This window comes from Lissotriton vulgaris, unplaced genomic scaffold, assembly GCF_964263255.1.
Source record: "Lissotriton vulgaris unplaced genomic scaffold, aLisVul1.2 SCAFFOLD_313, whole genome shotgun sequence".
NCBI classification, from domain to species: domain Eukaryota; kingdom Metazoa; phylum Chordata; class Amphibia; order Caudata; family Salamandridae; genus Lissotriton; species Lissotriton vulgaris.
Genome location: NW_028242526.1, coordinates 630,602 through 649,917, shown reverse-complemented (window position 1 = coordinate 649,917; position 19,316 = coordinate 630,602). Strand labels below are relative to the sequence as shown.

Here is a 19,316-nt window from a genome sequence, read left to right as displayed (position 1 = left end):
CTTTGAACCATGGCGTCGCCAATACTTTCTGGATCTCTTCCTGTATGGATAAAACGATATATTCTGTCTAAATATTCCTTCATATTGGGCAGGGTGTCCAAGTACTCGGTCACCCGTCTTACACGTAATGAATACAGGACCATATCATCATCGCCTGGGACTAAATCGTAACGGCATTCGGTAAGTGCTCGCTTGATATCTGCAACTGAATGAAATTTGGGTGAACGCTGTAACGCTAGCTCATGTAGCGTCATACGTCTGTGTTGAGGCGGGGTACGAGGAGAACCTCCCCCGCGGCCCCTTGACTAGAATCGTCGGTGTGTACTGTACGGGCTGGGAGAGTGACTGATGTAGTCGGTACATGTACTGTAGGCTGGACCGGGGGTACCGTAACAGGTGCTACAACGGGTGCCCCGGTGGCTGGAGGGACAGGAATTACATTATTTACAGGAGCAGGCGGGACAGGATTTGCATATTCTGGGACTGTATCGTCCAAGTAGGACGAGAGAAAAATATCAGCTGCGGTCGGTTTATGACGTAGCTTAGTCGGAACTAGTGGTGGCGGGAAATTACTGGATGCCTCCGGGGTTGCTTTTGGCAAGCCCTCGGCAAGAAGAGGATACATACCCTTAACAAGGGCATTTCTCTGTCTGTCTGACTGTTCTGTTTTAACTCGTTCACCTATTTCGATAAATTCCCTTTCTTGGGCTTTCTCTAAGGATTCTCTACTTAATTCTATTTTTCTGAATTCTTTTTCGGTTCTTTTATGAGATTCTTTGCGCCATAACTCGATGGCATCTTTCTGGGACTGTCTGGCTTTCTTTTTCCATAATGCTTCTTCTACTCGCATGATGCACTCGGCATCCCATGTGCCTGATACAGGCCATCTATATTTCTCTTCGAGATGTCTGGTATAATCAGACCATAAATCTAGATATATTATGGCACTTAAGCCATGCTTGTGATACATAAAATGACCTGGACTGTCCCTAGGCGGGACAGGGACTGCTTCCTCGAGCAGCCCTTTTCTGGTTTTTAACTGACGTAATTTAGAGAACAGAGGCATACTTTAGGCTGGATCTGAACACAATACAATACACGATAAACACAATAATAACTTGAAAAAACAAATCATTCATACCACGACATTGAAAACACATGGAATAACATTCAAGATAACAGTTCGGACAGAATATTACCTGGAACACTGAGAACAGAACACATGAATTTCTCGAGAAACGGAACTTACTAGAGTTACTAGATGCACTGCTAAAACAGTACGAAACTTACCGGTCTCATAAAGAGACACGTCAGGACCCGCATCCACCTAGGTGGACACTTCGTGTTGGATTTGCGTACCCAAACCCACGGACCAGAGACAAATGAATTGACCCTGTCTAGATACTACCCCAGCAACGGTACTCACCGGGCAGCAAGAACGGAAGGCCTCGGACTGGACTGGACTGCTACGACGACGGACGACGAACTTCGGACTTCAGTTACAGGTGGGCCTCCGGATACCTCGGACCTTGTACTCTCAGCTTGGGCTCTGGTCGGGACTCGCCGCGTTCCTCCACCGCCTCGTCTGGATGCTGGACCGCAACCTCCGTCTCCTCCGTGGGCCTGAGGGATACTTGAAGCAGAAATATCTGCACGTGCACGGTATGGTTCCGTCACGGCTGCAGAGGATCAGGGGGCCTGCGTGGCTTCTCCGGCGCGTGGGGAAAGGGCAAGTCCCTGTTCGGGCGCCATTATGTGGTAAATAAATAATTAATTACCGGATCTATTTTTGACTGGATACAATATAAACAGATAGCTCAATAAATAAGAGACAAGATTCGAGGTATCTTGAGTCACAGGCTTTAATCAGGCATAAAGGACTGGAACAGGACAGCCTGCATGGGAATAGGATGGCAGCTGCCGGGGGCAGGGGAATAGTTGAATAATGGAGAAAACATAACAGTGCACAACATATATATACTAAAACAATTGCATTATATTCAATACAGTAGGCGTAGCAGTGGGCGTGTCTTGTAGCAGTCGCGAAAGATAAGGTAGAAAGTGGGTGTAACAAGAGGCGTGTACATAGACATGTGGTATGAACGTCACAGAAGTGTCATGAATGGGGGGGAAACATGGAGGGGGCTACCTGAGGAGCTGGGACCTCTGACCTAGTGGTGCGCGCAAACGGGCAATGACGTATTACCAGGGAGAACTGGGGGCTATGACTTCTGCACTAGAAGAGGAGACTAAAGTCTGCGGAGTCAGAGCGACATGTACCTAACCATATCTGGTATCTGATGTTTAGAGAACATGTTGATAGAATCCAAAAGTTATCAGGGCAAAGGCTACTTGACACTAAGGCTGGTGCATACATTATTCTACATATATTGTGTGTGCGAGGAATATTCTATGAATATTAATACAGTATTTCTCTAACATGGAGACAGAGAGGCTAGACTATGACTGAAACTATTGATGCGATTCAGTAGCTTAGGAATGCAGAGAGGGAGAGCTGGACTGATAACTAGAAGCATAACATACTCTTGGCAGACTGGCAGGCAGAGCCAGGCCGAGCCGGGCACTGTGAGGCAGGAAGTAAGTGAAGGGTCAGGGATGCAGGTGGGGGCTGTATCGCTCCTCGGAGTGGGTTCAGGAGACAGGAGCTGAATCTGGTGTCCGGGCCCTTTTGAGGCCTAGAAACGGGGACTTTTACTGAATTAACGTGCACACTGTAAAACGTGGCAACATAGGTTTACATAGACCTGATATTCGTTGCTTTCACGAGACCTGGAAACTGGCATACTAGAGTTGGACACAACTATAATTGCGTCTTTAATCGATAATAGGGGGATACATATGCATATTAATCATGCACATATAACTTAGGATGTGGAACACGTAGGGACACAGAACATGGCAAAATTGACTTTTCCACACTAGGAAGAGATGGTTTGGGTGGAATACCGGTAAAACCGCAACTAATTGAAAGTCCTGAAAAGGTATTTATTAAAAATAATTTAAACACTCAAAAAAAGAGCTGGGATGGAAATAAACAATCCAATCCTAAAGAAAAAAGATTCCAATCCAGAGGAAGGTCTCCTCGGCGGAGAGAAAGATCTCCGAACCAAGGACGCAGGTCTCCCAAGAGGGAGCCCTCTGGGGAAAAAATACAACCTTAGAAATAGGGATAATATAAAAAAACCTGATAGATATCAAGAAATTGATACACGTCCCTCTCAATCTTTTCAGACTTCCTCGCAGAAATCGGAAAGAAGAGGACGATCAGAACACAGGGAAGAGCACGTCAAGTCCAAAGACAAGGAGCCTGCTCATCAAAATAAAAAATTACAATTTCCAAAAAAGAAGGTAGCCAGTATTAAAGTAATCAACAATGCCGAGAATACTGAGGACACAGCTGAAAAACGGAGAATGGGCTCAGACAATGCTAGACAGCACAGCAGAAGTGAGCATAGCTCGCAAAGTCCTTATGAATCATCTGGAGACAGTGGACACGAATGAATACATTCAAGTGGAAACTGCAGATACCAGAGTTAGCAAACCCCATAAAATATATGAAATAACATTACGTATAGAGGGGGATAAGACTAGGAAAATAAGGGGTCTATTTTGGGATAATCTCTCCAAGGGCTATGACATCCTTCTAGCTGAAAAAGACTGGTCACCAGAGTTTGTCAGGGAGTGCCCTCATGGCGAAGAAATAATTATGCCTGCCTTCTCAAATCATATTCCAATACATAAAAAATATACACTTGCAAGAAAGTGGGCAGTAGCTCAAGCTCCTGCTTTATATAAAAATCATGCGGGATGGGATGAGGACTCTCCTCCTCCCAAAATCCAGTTAAAATCACAACCTACTGCACAGAGGCAGTACCCAATTAAGCAAGAAGCTAAAAAACAGGTAAAAGAGATCTTAGATCAACTTGAATACCAGGGGGTGATTGAAACTTGCACCTCACAAATGAACAACCCTTTGTTTCCTGTCTCCAAACCAGACAATTCATATCGTCTAGTTTTGGACTACAGACACCTTAACTCATGTTGCAAAACATTTGCAGTACAAAACTTGCATAGTGCTGCACTAATGAATAACATAGTGCGCAAAAAGTACAAAACAACGTTAGACATCTCTAATGGATTCTTTTGTCAGAATATAGCACCAGAGAGCAGATATTTGACCGCGTTGTCAATAAATGGCGCGCAAAAATATTTCTGTCGTTTGCCCCAGGGGTTCAAGAACAGCCCAGGATTATTCTCAGCGAGAGTAACAGAGTTACTACAAACCTATGATGATGAGGCATTATCTTATGTCGACGACATCTATCTAACAGATGACGACTTGGATACTCACTTGAAGAGAGTGAACACCATAAACTTGGGTTTGCAGCAGAGGGTTACAAATTCAACTTTAAAAAGTCAAGAATTGCCCATCTAACAGTCCTGTTTTTAGGATATGAACTATCAAGTGAAGGCAAAAGCCTGGCTGACAATTTCCTAGAGAAATGTGCTGTAATCCAAGCGCCTAGAACACTAAAAAACCTACAATCAATTCTAGGCTTCCTGAATTTCGGAAGAACTTACATTATAAATTACGCAGAAAGGGTCAAACCCCTTTATGATCTAATAAAACCAGATTTTAAAAGAAACAATTGGACTCAAAAACACACAGAAATTTTGAGATCTTTACAAACAGACATGTTAATTAAAACAAAATTACAAACACGTGACAACACACGCAACCTTGTGATTCGAGTCATCCCAGGAAGATGCGGATTCACATACCTGACCTCTAATGAGGGAGAAAGGGTACCAATTGCATACAAATCACACTTGTACACAAAAGCTGAAATGAAATTCAGCCCAACAGAAAAAATTCTAACCGCGGTACAGACTGCTGTAGCAAAAGAAAGAGCCTTAGCACAAGGTAAATGAATAATCATCGTAACACCGATACCAGCCCTGGAGGCGGTAACGAAGGCTAGCATTCCGAATGCTAAAGCACTCCATCCAAGATGGATACAATGGGCTAATTCTCTTGCAGCAACAGACGTGGTATACGAATTTGATCCCAACCTGAAAACACAAGAATTTCTCCAATATGAATTCGAATGTCCTCTGCCAACCGAAATTTTACCTCTAGAACATTACGGCTGTATAATATATACAGACGGATCAGCACAACCCGCAGTAGGGGGTAAACAAGCTTACAGTGCTGCGTGCGCGATCGTTAAAGGTCGCTGGCACGAAGGAAAATTTAAACCACTGGTCACTAAAACGCAATCTCTAGGAGATTGCACAGCTCAAAGAGCAGAACTACGAGCATTCAAAATGGCGCTTGAAAATACCGATCGAGAATTCCCCACACTCATAGTGTGTGATTCGTATTACTGCGTCCAGTCTTATAATGAATACTTGCAGATCTGGGTTCAAAACGGCTTTAAAGATGCAAAAGGAGGCACAATCAAGCATAAAATTCTTTGGGAACAAGTAGTTCTTTTGCAAAAATGACTACAAAAGACTCACGTGATCCATACACTGAGTCATCAACGTTATGGCGTTCACGTTGCAGGGAATTAATTGGCTGATGAGGCCGCGAAGGCAGCTGTACAAACGGCTTCCGTAGCTGCCATCACCCGGTCAAAAACAAAAATAGACAGCGAAATATTACAGGCTGTCAGCGCTACAGTAAAAAAAGCGATAGAAACACTCCCGAAAGGCTTTCCAGTAAAGTACTCATACATAACTGATGCAAATAATGTTCCGTTTGCTCGAATCCCTGGAGTGGGGGATAGGGCAATTCCAAACATGGAACATAGGTTAGGACTCATCATAGCGGCACACGAAGGGCTTGCTTCTGTACATGCTGGCGTTTCAGCCACAGTATCATTATTAAAGCAGAGATACTGGTGGCCTCAAATGAGAAGACAGACAAGGAACTATGTTCTAGAATGTGAAATATGTCAAAGAATGAAGGTATCAACAGTGAGACGACCAGCGCAGACGCCCCTTCTAATCTCAGACAAACCATTAGCCTGTGTTTATCTGGACCACTGTGGTCCCTTACAAAGGGATGGTAACTATAAATATATCTTGGTCGCAGTGGATTCATGTACGAGATTCATATGGATGTGGCCCCAGCGACCGGCTGACGCCAGAACTGTTATAAAAGATTTGCGAGTCTTTATCGGCACATACGCAATTGGCATGCTACATTCTGACCAGGGTCCTGCTTTTAGCTCTCGGGCTTATAAGGAGGCCATGACCAGCATGGGCATTGCATTGCGGTACTCTTGTCCATTTCATCCTGAGGGAAACGGAATCATAGAAAGAAAAAACCGTGACATAAAGCAATCTATAACAGCAAAGGTATTAGGTTCAGGAGCTGGGTGGGTCAAACATCTAATAAGTGTCCAACGTAGTCTAAATAACCTGCCAAGAGATTCTCTGAGAGGATTCAGTCCGTACAAACTATTGTTTGGGACTAGAATGATGATCCAAGATCTTGATAGTCAGACTTCAGTGGTTAAAGACAAAAGCTTTGATATCAAAGATCGTTTGGCTATTTTGCAGGACTTAAATGAAACAAGGAAAGACCTGAGCAACATAAAGTTGAAACAACAGCCAACAACCACTGAAGAAAAACCACCTGTCCCAGCAAGGCCTGTCTGGATTCCAAAAGTCGGGGAGCTAGTCAGAGAGAAGATCGCGGTAAAGAAGGAATTTGGGCCTTCCTACAGAAAAGCAGTTCCTGTCCTGTCTGTCAACGGGACAAGATCAGTAGTACTACCGCCCCTTGCTGGTAAAAAGGAGAACAGAGTTGTATCCATCGACCTGGTAAAACCACAATCATGTGGCCGATAACAAATAGTAGGCCAAGTGGACTCCCAAGAAGTAGCAGAACACCAACGTTTGCTACAAATACAGAGGTTCAAACTGAGAGACTAATAACATTCGAAAACTCTACAGTAAATCAACAATGACTATGCAACAAAGCAATGGAACTTAAACCTCTAAAAACCCAAATAAAAACATTTAGTCGAGACACACCAACCTACGATGAAGTAACAAATGAAACTTCTAGAACAAGAAGTAATCCAGAAGCAATTGGAACAATTGACAGAACGGCATCCGGCTACTTCATCAACTTCGATGATTTCTCTGAAGATCTGAGTGAATCTAAGAAACAGCCATCAACAAAAACTTTTAAAGATAAAACTAAGGAACTTTTTCAACAGCTGAAAGAAACCTATCTGATTTCTCCATGGATTGAATTTTGGGTGGCCTTAGGTGCATTTGTCCTCATACTTTGGTTCATCATGGTACTATGCTTGGGACATTTCATTGAGGGAAAATATGCTAAAATGGACACAGCAAGCCAGAAAATCAACTTGGTCCTTAAACCACACACATCTTCACACGTCGAGAAAAGAGAACTTTCTTCAGTCAACCTTACAGCCAACCCTATCCCCGGCGGGGTAGCATGGGACAATACTGATTATGAAATCTATGGTCCGGTTGAAATCCTGAAGTATCTACACCAATTTAAGATCTCATTGAGTGACTTTGTGGGTGCGCGATATATAGTTAGTGCAACTAACTATATATGAAATTTCAATGGTTTTGTGTGAGTAAAATAAGGTTTTGTAAATGCTAATTCCTAACTATATATGGTCCATAACCCATGGTTTTTTCAGTGAATTTTCAAGGTTTTGTAAATGCTAATTCCTAACTATATATGGTCTATAACCTATGGTTTTTTCAGTGAATTTCAATGGTTTTTTAATAGCAAATATCAAAAGCTTTAAAATGTCAAGTACGTGATAGGTAAAAACATTTTCGTGTTTATGCACGCTGATGTGCTTTGAACGCTGCCCCCCCCCTCTTTTCTTTTAAGAGTATTCTCTCTTTGCAGATAGTGAAGGGTAGGTAACGCAGGCCTTTGCACCCGTTGTAATCCGTCGTGCCTGCTTCTCTCTTCATTTGATTGATTGTTATCCAAGCATTTACTGTTTTAGAATTGGTTCTCTTTGGTTCATTCTCTATTTACAAACAAGCACAGAGTCGCAATACTCTGTTTAGTCTTTGCAGATAGTGAAAAATCGTTAAAAAAACAAAAGGAATCAAACAAAATCAGTAGGCCACTAATGGGATCTCTTTTTGACCTCGCTAAAATAGAAACATTAGGAACAACCCCTCATGAGAAATATGAAACTAGTGAGATGAACTGAGCTCGACACCATGATGGCTGCAAGACAGCTCGGCTCCGCCGCCCACCCCGCCCAAAATAACGACAAACACTATGCAAATATTATAAATATATACAACACACCAGCAAAGTAACAGGGTAAAACGTTTTATTAAATAACTATTTACATGGCAGCCTGCTGCAACATCGATCCAAACAAGCCTTGTATTTGGGGCTCAAAATCAAATCCATTCCCGGGATTTCTCCTGCCCCCTCCTCAAGTCTTGTTGCCCTGATGTGGCCTAAGATCGCCCCCGACATAGGCGGCCGTCTCCCGGGGTCAGACGGAACTTTTTGCCTTTTAGTGACTCTTCCATTCTGGACCTTGTCCCACAATCCGTTTGACCTGAAGACACGTCATGCGGTGCCCTAGTCCGACCATCACATATTCCTGCGCCAGGAGACGGCGTGGGGTGCACTAGAAGGGAGAGGCGGCGTGAACGAGCCTCCCCCACCTCCCCAGGTGGAGGTTTCTCAGCTACACCCCAGTGCTTTACGCAACAAGCTGACTTGCGCCCGCTCTTCCGGAACAGTGCCTCCCTCGGCCAGCTGAATTGCGCCTGCTCCACACCTTGTCCCACAATCCGTTTGACCTGAAGACACGTCCTGCGGTGCCCTGGTCCGACCATCACATATACCTGCGCCAGGAGACGGCGTGGGGTGCACTAGAAGGGAGAGGCGGCGCGAACGAGCCTCCCCCACCTCCCCAGGTGGAGGTTTCTCAGCTACACCCCACCGCTTCACTCGACCAGCTGACTTGCGCCCGCTCTTGCGACACAGTGCCTGGCTCGGCCAGCTGAATTGCGCCTGCTCTTGCTTTTACAGCGTCTCACCCGCCATCCAACGGAATTGCACCCAATCTTGAGGTACAGCGACAGGCGGCTACCACGGAACACAGAAAATGGCGGTCGGCTCCACAGACTTGGGCCTGGCCTGCAAGGATGGCTCTGGGCAACCGTGGAACTCGGACGCTTGACAGCTAGGACATGGGCCCCATTCCCAAAAGCATCCCCTCAGCCTTGAAGATTCTACAACAGTCACCGGGACCCCCGACTCCCGGAGAATTCCGGTGGGGAGCGACTGCAATGATTGCTCGCGGAATGGCCACAACGTAGCCACGGGGTGCTCTCATGCTGACGCCAGCTTCAATCTGAAACATCCAGAAACACTGTAGACTACCAATTCGATCAGTTCCGGTGGAGCCCCAACGTGACCCGGTAGAGAAGAACTTGCCCTCCCCTCTTTGACTGAAGGTTCTTGTTGCCTGTCCCTTCTGTTGTCATTTAACAGAACTTTTTTGACTGCTGAAAGGGGTTCTGTTCCGACCGCTGGTTGGTGGAGACATTTTGACTATATTCTGGACCTGCGTTGTCGCGTAATGCGTCATATGACGCGCTGCGTTAGCGCACCCGGAAGTGCTCCGGTGCGCGAGGCGCAGCTTCCCGGAAGCGATCCAGGGCGCGGCGCGCAGCGCGTAACGTAAGCATAACAGGTCATGTGACTTGTTAATAAAACTTTTCTTTGGTTCATTTTACTTTTGTTTTTCTAATGATGGAAGGCTTGGTCATATGACCTAAAAATAACACTTTTCATTGGTTTAGAACATTTTTTTTTCCCAAATGATGAAAGTCCCACCTTTTTTTTTCTCACTCTGACTTGTAAAGCAAAGGACCCAGATGCATTTACAGTTTATCACTAACAATGTTCCAGGCTAATGTATTTTACCGGGAAATTTACAACTGTCCTGCAAGTAAAATATTCCTATTTCGAGAAAAAGGGCGTTTCTTCGTCCCATGAGGGAGCAGTTGAACAAAAGAGGCTCAACCTGCTGTCTTAGTCGCTGATAGGCATGAATATCGGATTCTTATCGATCACTTTATGTTGCAGGAGTGGAAAACACAACAGCCCTTGACCATTTATCTTTACTGCTTTCCTGCGTATTATACCTTTTAACTGTCATGTAATCGGGCTGCTTTATTTCACTTGCCTTTCACTGATTCGAAAACAGTCGCTATTATTCAAAACTTTACCAATCTAGGTACTACTATCATGTTTTGTTTTAAAAACCTTTATTGTGAAAATGTCAGTATACAAATACGGGCCTATAACCACGTGGGCCGGCCACGGAGCAAACTGGAATCGTATATGATGAGGGGGCATTTACACTGTAGAAGAACGTAACGGGCGGGCCATTAGGTTGCAAGAACTAAGGTGTCTAACAGTTGCGGAATCGGTGGACGTACATTTTATAATTAAAGTACGACAGGGCCAGTTACAATAAAATTATCTAGATATACATTTGCGGGCAAGTACCATGGATGACGTTAATTCAAAATTTCAATAGTACAGTAATCAATAACACATCAGAACTTAATATCAATAGGAATGTCCAAATGTTCAATCAGTACTCGTCCCCGCCCGCCATGTGCTTCAAAACTGCATACGTATCTCGTGATATCAAGGCTGGGCAACCAGTACACAACAAGTAGTTACGAGTCCCATTTATACCGGCGCCATTTTGGGCGAGGCCGGGCAGGTCCAGAATATAGTCAAAATGCCTCCACCAACCAGCGGTCGGACCAGAACCCCTTTCTGCAGTCAAAAAAGGTTCCGTTAAATGACAACAGAAGAGATAGGCAACAAGAACCATCAGTCAAAAGAGGGGACGCTTTTGGGAATGGGGCCCATGCCCTAGCAGGCAAGCGTCCGAGTTCCAAGGTGTCCCAGGGCCATTTTGTGGATCAGGCCCAAATCCAAAGAGCCGGCCGCCATTTTGAGAGTCCTTTTGCAGCCGCCTATCGCTGCACCGCAAGAGTGGGCGCAATTCAGCTGGATGGTGGGCGAGACGCTGTAGCCGCAAGAGCGGGCCCAACTCAGCTGGATGGCGGGTGAGGCACTGTGCCGCAAGAGCGGGCGCAATTCAGCTGGATGGTGGGTGAGGCACTGTGCCGCAAGGGCGGGCGGAACTCAGCTGGATGGCGGGTGAGGCACTGTGCCGCAAGAGCGGGCGGAACTCAGCTGGATGGCGGGTGAGGCACTGTGCTGCAAGAGCGGGCGGAACTCTGCTGGATGGCGGGTGAGGCACTGTAGCCGCAAGTGCGGGCGCAACTCAGCTAGATAGCTAGTGAAACGCCAAGGGGCGCCCCACTGCAGCTGAGGAGCCTCCACCTGGGGAGGCGGGAGAGGCCCGTTCGCGCTGCCTCTCCCCCCCCCCCCGGGCACCCCACGCCGTCTTTCGGCGCAGCATTGTTGGATGGCCACACCAGTGCGGCAACTTGCTGGACACCACCTCGGTGCCATCCGGATCTCGTCGCGTTGTGCTACCTTCGGCCTACTGTAGCCGCAAGTGGGGACGCAACTCAGCTGGATAGCGAGTGAAACACCAAGGGGCGCCCCACTGCAGCTGAGGAGCCTCCACCTGGGGAGGCGGGAGAGGCCCGTTCGCGCCGCCTCTCCCACCCCCGGGGCACCCCACGCCGTCTTTCGGCGCAGCATTGTAGGATGGCCACACCAGTGCGGCAACTTGCTGGACACCACCTCAGTGTCATCCGGATCTCGCCGCGTTGTGCTGCCTTCGGCCTATTCGCACATCGGTCCGCTACTGACGCCACCTCACAGGCCAACGGATTTTGTAGGCTTTTTATAGCCCAAAGCCGCATAATAGGTCATGTGACTTGTTTATAAAACTTTTCATTGGTTCATTTTACTTTTGGTTTCCTAATGATGGAAGGCTTGATCATATGACCTAAAAATAAAACTTTTCATTGGTTTAGAACATTTTTTTTTCCAAATGATGAAAGCCCCACCTTTTTTTTTCTCACTCGTCAGTCCAAAAAGGTTCCGTTAGATGACAATAGAAGGGACAGGCAACAAGAACCATCAGTCAAAAGAGGGGAGGGCAAGTTCTTCCCTACCGGGTCACGTTGGGGCTCCACCGGAAGTCATCGAATTGGTAGTCTACAGTGTTTCTGGATGTTTCAGACTGAAGCTGGCGTCAGCATGAGAGCACTGTAGGAGAGTAGGGTCTGCAATCCTATGATCACCCAGATTTTTTGCTTTTGTTTCACTGGTTTACGACTTTCTCTGGCTGTGGGCCTGCCAATCAGACCCACAGCCTGGCTGTTCTCTCTCTAAATTACGACATGTACCCTAGGTGCATTTACCAATTGGAACTGGGCCACCTTATCAGACCCTGTCACTCAGGGCATAGGTGTACCCAGGGCCTACCAGGGGCTGAAGCATGTATTATGCCACCCCTGGCTGGCCTCCTAGATTTGACACAACTGGCTGCATGACAGCTGGGGCAAAGTCGTGTAATCACCCTTTGCTGTAGATATAGTATACCTATATCTAACCCTAAAAATGGACACACAGATTCCTATCAGTCACTCCTATGGCAGGCCTTAACAATCCTGAAGGCAGAGTGCATGGAATCGTGTGAAATGGTGCTTTGGCATGAGCTGAGCCCGTTTGCAGCTTGCGGAACCAAGTCCTAATAGCTGTTCCATGATATCGCATACCATATACTCTTAAGTGCATTATAATCCTCGCGGTTATATGCTATCTCTAGTATTGCTTTATCAAAACATGTCGAGTAAGGTGTCATACGAATTGGAATACTAACCCCCCGCCAATTCTGGCGACGGGGTTAGCATTCCACCCTTCTAGAGGGACACGACATGTATGTAACTGTGAACCCCGGTTAAAGTTAACTGAAGCCTCAGCTCCACAAAATGGATGCTGCCACCACAGACACGAGTCTGACCTCCTGCTGCTGGGAGTCCTTCCAGCGAGGAGAGCTTGGACAAAGGGTTTCCTGTCCGGGGCAGTGCTAGCACCATCCCAGACAGGGTTTTGTGTATCCTGGGTAGGCAGGGCTTTACAGGAAGGTGACTGCTGAGTGGCACCCCGGTGCTCACTACGCATAGGCCGGCCAGAACCAGTTCCAGGGGCACACCAGCCCCTGGCCTGGGGAAAGTCCGGCATGGGAGAGGGGTGTAACCACCCCCCTCCTAGTCCCACCCATAAGCAGGACCTAGTCACCGGGTCAGCCCCTTTTCCTAGTATAAAGTTAGGAGCGGGCCCCCTTCCAAATTAGATCATCTTTGGAATCAAGACACGACTTTCTTCGAAAGGACTTCAAGATTTCTTCTTCAAGATTCTCCCTTGTGACTAAGGAGTAGTCACCCTGCATCCGCAGGCACCATCTTAAGAACACTGCGGTCTGCTGCAAGTCCTTCCTCCGGAATCCGACTGCCCAGCTCAACAAGAACTGGCTTCCCTGGCACCTCTGACCTCTACTCACCTCTACAGCAAAGCTGAGAACCGTGAGTGCGACGAGACCTCGAGGGACCGGCCATCTTCAAGACTGCATGACTTCTTTCCAGCACGACCGCCGAGGGATCCTCCGGTGAGTGCTTTGGGGTCCGAGAAGCCCCGACCCTGAGCAGCTCCAGCACCAAAGTACAGCCTCCCAGCATCTCCACGATCTGCGTGGGGCCCTTCTGCTTTTTGCTGCTTACCGCGTAGTTTGGCTACTAGCCCGCTGGCTTGTGGCCTTCTGAACGACGCCCGACGACATCACCACCGCTGGTCTGGTTGCTCCAGACTGGCCCTTGCTCCCTTCCAAGAGAGGAGCACCCCGGACCCTCCTGGTCCACTCCAGACCCCATTTTAGGTCCACCGCGTGGGCTTGAATTAGCCAAGGCTTTGTTGCCCAATCCTGGGTCCAGCGACGCCGACAGCTTCATCCATCGTGGGACAGCTCGCTCCTCCATCCTGGTCGCCGACAACGCCTCCTGGCCCGTGAGATCTGCAGAGCCCAGCGTCGCCCACTCACCTAGTCGAGGTGACTACCATCCGGTGCCCTCCTGGTGCCACCTGACTACTGGCTAGTAGTCACGAACTTGGTCCCCTCTGCTTTCAGGTATCATCCATCTTCAAGATCCAGGCTTGGATCACTTCGAACTCTCTTCACTGGTCGCCTGCCAGCATCTTTCTTCCAGGCTCCTGGTCCGGCAACGAGGATTCCCGACGTCTTTTGAGACCTATGCAGCTGCAGCCCCTGGGCTAGGTAACTTCGGCATTGCGGTGCCCCAGCATAGCCTCACTATCCAAGGGTCAGAATCCACTTTCGTTTTCTTCCTACCAGGTCGGGTTCGCCCGAGAACACTAACTTTGCTTTTACTAGCTACCATAGACTTTGTCCCGCATCACACGTGAGAGTGCACACTCTGCACCCGAGTCCCCTAGGCCTCCTAGAAGTAATCTAACGATTCTACAGTCAAGTCCTAGCGATTTCAAAGCCTATTAGTACTGTACTTACCTGCTAGTAATTTCGCATTCCACTTCCATAGTATATGGTTTTACGTGCCCCTCGGGCATTTGTGTATATTGTGCTAACTTAAGTATTTTCGTAAGAGTTTTGTTTTGTGCTTAGTACCCTGTCCTCATAAAGAGTACAGGGCTGTTGTGATTCTAATAAATACACTGTTTATTTTCATAACACTTGTGTGGTGTCCTTTCACTTGGTGTTCAAGAGGTATATGTGATGGTATAACAGCTGGCTTAACACGCCCTCTCGAGTCTTTAGCCTTAGACTGCTAGTATCCACGCTACTAGGATAGCTGGTCTATAAGGTTGACTTACAACAAATCATCAATAAGGGTTGTCTGGACTGATACATAGTGTTCACTAGAATAGTGAGCACTGCATATCAGGCCAACTTCTCACATTGGTGAGCAGCGGTTGGGATTTGAGCTTGCTGTTGTTTTACCACACGTATCCTAAGAATATCTTGTGAAAGATCACATAAGTACTCCAGATACATATAACTTAGCTTTGAATACTCTGAGTTCTACTGAACCAGCTGGTGTAGCTCCTCAAGGCTTAGCACACCTTGGCTGCAACTCTTAGCAAGGGATCAGTAGGCAAACATAGAGTGTAGGTAGGTGCATCACTTACACCACACTAGAAGCATGTCTAACCACGGAGAGTCTACAGAGACCCCTCTGGTGGTTGAGGACCCTCCACAGGCCTCTTCCAGATATGCAGCCCTTAGCTTCCAGGAGATGAGACAAGTGTGTACCTCCAGGAAGCTAAAACAGGGGTCTAACCCCACAATCCCATTTCTGATTGGTCTCTTAGAGACTTATGATGCCAGAAAAGCTGAGAAACTTAGCTCTTCTCATCCAGAAGGGGACATGCCTGCCCTAGAGGGAACCACAGGTGACCCTGACCTCATCCATCTCTCAGGAGAGGAGGATGATGATCAAGAGCCATCTGAGGACGAGGCAAGCAAAGGTCCAGAGGTAGTTAGCCAGCTAACTAGGGACAACTTAAGCAGGCATGAGAATGGTACTAGGAGACCCCTGGAACCCCTCTCAGGCCAGCTTAACATTGGGAATGGACGAGTTAGGTCTCTATCAAGAGGCTCTAACAGATCCATTCAAACCAATGGCTCTCAGGCCTCCGCTCTGAGGAGGATGACCTCCCCTCAGAGGAGAGTATATGAAGCCAAGGAAAGGGAAGTCAATCTGAGGATTGAAAGGGAAGAACTTGCCCTGGCCAAATAGAGACTTGCCTTTGCTAGAGAGCAAGAATTGAGTGGGTCAAAACCCACTGGTGGCAGCATTATACCTAGCAATAGGGACAGGAGTTTTGATACAAGACACCTGAGTAAGATAGTGCCCCCCTTTAAACAAGGGGATGACATCCACAAATGGATTACTGCTTTGGAGAGGGCCTGCACTGTGCAGGGTGTTCCCCAAAGTCAGTGGGCAGCTATCTTGTGGCTCTCCTTTGAAGGTAAAGGTAGAGATAAGCTCCTCACTACTAGAGCTGAGGATGCTAACAATTACCAAGTCCTGAAGAACACACTGATTGATGGGTTTGGCCTAACCACTGAGCAGTACAGGCTGCTGTTCAGGGATACCCAGAAAACTCAGTCTCAGGACTGGTCTGATTTTGTCGATTGTGCCACTAAGGCTTTGGAGGGCTGGTTGCTGGGCAGTAAGGTTACTGATTACACAGGATTGTATAATTTGATCATGAGAGAACAAATTTTAAACAATTGTCAGAACCAGTTGTTGCATCAGCATCTTGTTGACTCAGATCTGACCTCTCCCCAAGAATTGGGAAAGAAGGCAGACAGATGGGTCAGAACAAGAGTTAAGCAGAACCAGGGCCAGAACCAGGGTGGTCAGAAGAAAGCAGACCAGAAGGGTAAAGACTCTAAAGGTGAAAATGACCAGAAGTCTTCAACAGGTCCCAAACAACCCAAAGAGGGTGGGGGTCAGGCTTCCCAGAAAAAGAAGAATCAAGAAGGCCAATCTAAAAGGTGGTGCCAATACTGTAAAAGTAAAACTCACTGGTTTAGTGAGTGCACCAAGAAAGGAGGAGGGCAGACTCCTGCCACTGCAGCCCCTAAGGCACCCGTGCCCCCTAGTACAGTCAGCAGTGGTAGTGCACCTCCCAAGGGTTTAGTTGGGTTAACCTTGGGTTCTTTGGGGTATGATAACTTAGTTGGCACACTCACTCAGGCTGTCCTTGTCTGTACAGGGGATGTGGATATATCCCCTAATGTCAGTCCCAATACTTTGGGCAAATACAGACAGACACCTTTTATCAATGGACAAATGGCTCAGGCCTATAGGGACACTTGTGCCAGTGTCACCATGGTGACACCTAACTTTGTGGACCCTGGACAGATCATGCCAGGTACAGATTTCCTGGTGACCAATGCAAGCAATGTCACTACCAGTCATAGTATGGCAATTGTAGCTTTCTCCTGGGGAGGGGTAACTGGCCAAAAGAAGGTTGTAGTTAGTTCAGACCTCCCAGTGGATTGTTTGTTGGGCAATGATTTGGAGTCATCACAATGGTCAGAAGTGGAGCATAGGACTCACATGGAGATGTTAGGCTTGCCAGCACATGTGCTTGCTGTGACTAGGTCACAGGCCAGAAGATGCCCCACTGAACAGGTGCTGGATCCTGGAACAATGGACCAGCCACCTTCCAAGAAGAAGAGCAGTAGGGTTATGGCATTGCCTTCCCCCTTGCCCCAGGTTGTGGATCAAGTCTCAGAGGAGGCTGACCTACAGGAATTGAGGGAAACTGAGCCTAAAGAGTTCGAACTTGATCAAGTTGAATTTCTGGGTTCAGGTGGCCCCTCAAGGGAAGACCTGGGGAAGGACCAGTTAGACTGCCCTTCCCTTGAACCCCTCAGACAGCAGGCTGCTGCTGAGGCTGCTGGGAATGCCACAGGTACCCACAAGGTATACTGGGAAGATGGACTCCTGTACACTGAGGCAAGAGACCCCAAGCCTGGCATGACCAGGAGGCTGGTTATCTCCTTTCTCCGAGAGGTTTCCTCCTTACCTTGGCCCATGAGATTCCCTTAGCAGGTCACTTAGGCCAGACAAAGACTTGGGAAAGGCTTGTCTCACACTTTCACTGGCCTCACATGAATGAGGATACCAAGGAGTTTTGTCGCTCCTGTGTCACTTGCCAAGCCAGTGGTAAGTCAGGTGGCACAGCAAAGGCCCCCCTTATACCAATGCCTGTGGTGGGGGTGCCCTTTGAAAGAGTGGGGATTGACATTGTTGGTCCAATGGAACCCCAGACAGCATCAGGACACAAGTTTATACTGGTGGTAGTGGATCATGCCACCAGGTATCCTGAAGCTATTCCACTTAGGACCACTACAGCACCTGTAGTGGCAAGGGCCCTAGTTGGAGTGTTCTCCAGAGTGGGCTTCCCTAAGGAGGTTGTCTCTGACAGAGGTGCAAACTTCATGTCAAGCTACTTAACTGCTATGTGGAAGGAATGTGGTGTCAATTACAAATTCACTACACCCTATCATCCACAATGCAATGGGCTTGTTGAAAGGTTCAACAGGACCCTATAAGGGATGATTCATGGACTACCTGAAAAGCTCAGGCGTAGATGGGATGTCCTGATTCCCTGCCTTCTGTTTGCTTACAGAGAGGTCCCACAGAAGGGGGTTGGCTTCAGCCCTTTTGAACTTTTGTATGGGCATCCTGTAAGAGGACCCCTGTGCTTGGTGAAGGAAGGATGGGAGAGACCTCTCAAAAAGCCTGCAACCAGCATAGTGGACTATGTACTTGGTCTCCGCTCCAGGATGGCTGAGTATATGGAGAAGGCATCTGAAAACCTTAAGGCCAGTCAAGAACTCCAAAAAGCTTGGCATGACCAAAAGGCTGTCCTGACTGTTTATCAGCCTGGACAGAAGGTGTGAGTGTTGGAGCCAGTGGCCCCAGCAGCACTCAAAGACAAATGGTCTGGGCCCCACACAATTCTTGAGCAAAAGGGAGAGGTCACCTACCTGGTGGACCTGGGAACTCCCAGGAGCCCCCACAGGGTGCTCCATGTCAACAGGCTCAAAGCATATGTCGACAGGAAGGACATGAGCTTGCTCATGGCCATAGATGAGGGACAGGAGGAAGAGAGTGACCCTCTCCCAGACCTGCTCACTCAGAATCCTGATGATGGGTCAGTAGATGGTGTTGTCTTTTGTGGCAGCCTCTCTGAGCATCAACAGAAAGACTGCAAACAGGTTCTTCAGTCTTTCAGACATATGTTCTCTCTAACACCCAGTCAGACCAATTGGTGCACCCATGAGGTTAACACTGGTGACAGCTTGCCAGTCAAGAGTAAAATCTACAGGCAGCCTGATCATGTTAGAGACTGCATCAAAACTGAAGTGCAGAAAATGTTGGAGTTGGGAGTCATTGAACCCTCAGATAGCCCTTGGGCTAGTCCAGTAGTTCTAGTGCCAAAACCTCACACCCAGGGTGGTAAGAAAGAGATGAGGTTCTGCGTAGACTACAGGGGTCTCCATGCAGTCACTAAGACTGATGCCCACCCAATACCAAGGGCAGATGAGCTTATAGATAGATTGGCTTCTGCCAACTACTTAAGCACATTTGACCTGACAGCTGGGTATTGGCAAATCAGGTTAGCTGAGGATGCCAAGCCCAAGACAGCATTTTCAACCCCTGATGGGCATTATCAATTTGTGGTAATGCCC

General features: G+C 47.5%; 1 pseudogene; it reads left to right on the top strand.

The window, feature by feature from the left end:
• Window positions 1-4,869: 4,869 nt before the first annotated feature.
• LOC147668925 (uncharacterized) overlaps window positions 4,870-19,316 on the top strand; it is a 47,441-nt pseudogene continuing 32,994 nt past the window's right edge.